Raw genomic sequence first — 3,020 nt, 5'->3', positions numbered from 1 at the left:
CTCCCCAAACAGAATGGGAAAGTGCTGCTCACAGCAACCTGACATCATTTCATTAGATGAGATTAATTTTTAAATGTGTTATCCTAACAATCATGCCAACTACCACGTAATTAATATTCCAACTGACTCTACAAAAATCACAAAATCCCCTAAAGAAAATAATTTGTTATTAGGCTTGAACGAGACTTTTCTACGGCCACTAGCGCTTAAGACGGAGAGTTCATCACATAATGAATGGCATCGCTTCCCCGCTTCCTCCCCCTCAGGCCCTCCCCAACTTCCCCTCACACAGTACCGCACTTGCTGGTTGAAGCTGTGAGGCTGAAGTGATGAGCGCTGAAAGCCCAGCAATTAAAAAGCCCTTTCACTTGCAGGAGAGGCGAAATGAACACATGATGAACATACGTAGTCATTTGCTGCTTCCATAGCCCCAGCTGAGAATTAGCACACTGGCTGGCTTATTCCTTGGGGTCCCTTCTCCCGTTTTTAAAGAAATGCACATAAGAAACCCTTACCCTTGTTCTCTTCTTCTCGTTTATGAGGCAATCTCATCGATGTCTCCATCTATTTCAACCTACAGCATCACCAGAACAAGAGCTTCCTACACATATTTCTTTCCCTTAATACGACCTCCTTTCCACCTTGGGGAAGGGTAGGGGGCAGGGCAGGCACTTCTATTTTCATTCTCCAACTATTAAATTCGTTGAGCAATTAAGCTACCTTCATTCAAAAGTTAAGCATCATCATTTCCATTTAAAACCAGTCACTAGAGTCCCAGTCACTTGTGGTTTCAGGATCAGCTAAGTGTTCCCACTGCTGACAAGTCTCCACTGCTCCAGCAAGTTCCAAGAACAACTTTACCCACGTGATACCTCGACCGGCTCCACGTCCAAACACCAAGAAGCGGACAAGGAGTCCGCCCAGAAGTCAGCCCCGCCATGCGCTGCGCTGACTGGCCCCCCCCAACCCACCCCCCCACCCCCAGGTGAACTCCTGTGGATGCCCGAGAGAAGCCCTGGGGAACAAGGAGGCGCCACAGGGCAGCGGGGGGCAGTGCTGTCGAGAAGGGCTGGACAGTCTTCTGGCCTTGGCAACTGCAACAGACACAGAGTATTTTTTTTGTCGGCCTGCACACCCCCTTTTGGGAACTGCCCCTCTCCAACTCCAAGGAGCCCCACTTCCTGTGCTTCCTGTGCTCCCGTGAGCTGTGTTGGCCAATCAGAGAATCCCACCGCCTGGATTTAATGAACTGTCTTGGGGACACTTACCAAGCAGGGCCAGACCCTGGCAGAGATGTGGACACCAGATCACCTACTTTAAGGACCTGCAAACCTACAATTGCAGAGCTATCTCTTCTACCACGTGGAGATCAGGCCAACCCAGGAGAGTGGGCCCAGAGGGCAAGAGAGTGACAGATGCCCACAGCACCTGGCACCCCGATCCTCAAAACCAAACTGAGTGTGCCACCAGCAGCCCAGAGTTTGCGGGACACGCCTTAGAGGCTAAATGTACGCATCCGGGACCCAAGCTCCTTATTTAGCACCCCACGATCAATCACTTCTAAAACCAAAGGATACTAAATGCCCCCAGAGAGAAGAGAAGCTCAAAGAAGAAACTCTGCACAAGGAAAAAACTATCCACGCTCATCTGTCATCCAAGACCTGAGGGGCACGGCCGATAGGAAAGAAAAACAATGGGTAACTGGGGCGGGGGTGGGGGGTAGGCAGAGCAGTCATCTCCAGGGAGGTGGCGCAGACTAAAGAGAAATGCTTCCAAAATCATTCCAAACATATATTCTCACTTTCTATCAGCAAGAAAAAAAAATACACAGCACCCAAACAAAAGGAACTTGTCAATAAACAAACTGCTCCCAGGCTATGAACCTAACTGTTCCTGTTACCTTTATTTTTTCTTAATATTTTGTATTGATTTCAGAGAGGAAGGGAGAGGAGAGGGAGATAGAAACATCAATAATGAGAGAATCATGGATTGGCTGCCTCCTATTGGGGATCAAGCCCACAACCCAGGCATGTGCCTTGACAGGGAAGTGAACCATGACCTCCTGGTTCACAGGTTGATGCTCAACCACTGAGCCATGCCAGCCGGGCACCTGTTATCTTTAGACTACAGTTCAGTTTTCCTTTCTCAGCTGCCCTGGGGGGTCTCTGCCCCGGCCTGCCGGCTGAGGAAACCATAAGTGGCAAATTCTGTGACGCATGTACCGGACAGTCTCCCTCAGATGGAGCCTAACATGATTAGAGAGAAATCTACCCAACAGCACTCTAGATGCTCTTCACCAAGGACAGGGGACGACAGTACAAGCGGCGACAACGCTGAGGGCCGAACGTGTAGACCACCAAGCCTTCACCTTGCGGGGGCCAGGTGAAGCTGACGAAGCCCGGACATCTTCCCCAGGAAAAGGGTCCACAATATTATTTTGTACACTAGTGCCCCGGTGCACGAATTCGTGCACATTGAAAGGAAATTAGTTAGAAGGTGGCCAGTGGGGCAGGACTGGGCAAGAGGGGCCAGACACGCCCTGGAGCCCACCTCCAGTGGTCCCTCCCCAGCCAGCTGCACCTGGGGTGGTGCTGCACTCAAAGGGCGTCAGGCTGGCCTGTGGGGATGAGGCTGAAACCAGCTCTCCAACATCCCGCAAGGGGTCCCAGAGTGCGAGAGGGCACTCTGCAAAGTTGCTGTCATACAGGGTGTGGAATGCAAATGCAAGTGTCCAGTAAACCAGATTCAGGGCTGACAGTGCCCCAGCAACATGACCCACAGCCGAAGGTGGAATTGTGAGGCCCCGCGAGGAATCGGGCTCCCTCCTCTCTAGTTTCGGGGTGTGTCACCCAAGAACCGCCGCTGCCAAGTCATTGCAACTCAGCAGCTCCTGCATTGAGTGTCTGCACCCTGGTGATCAGTGCACATCGTATCTACCGGTCGGACAGACACTTGGCATATTAGCCATATATATATTTTTTCAAGGGGTTCATAAAAGCTGCTTCCTACAGCCCAGGTCG

General features: G+C 51.1%; 1 protein-coding gene across 1 annotated transcript in view; it reads right to left on the bottom strand.

Moving 5' to 3' along the window:
- The window catches only part of MED27 (mediator complex subunit 27), a 164,464-nt gene that overhangs the window by 158,332 nt on the left and 3,112 nt on the right, over positions 1-3,020 (bottom strand). The window lies entirely within an intron of this gene.

This window comes from Myotis davidii, unplaced genomic scaffold (assembly GCF_000327345.1).
Source record: "Myotis davidii unplaced genomic scaffold, ASM32734v1 scaffold651, whole genome shotgun sequence".
In the NCBI taxonomy this organism is placed as follows: domain Eukaryota; kingdom Metazoa; phylum Chordata; class Mammalia; order Chiroptera; family Vespertilionidae; genus Myotis; species Myotis davidii.
Note: the sequence above shows the minus strand (reverse complement) of the source record. Positions and strands in the feature narration are given on the sequence as shown.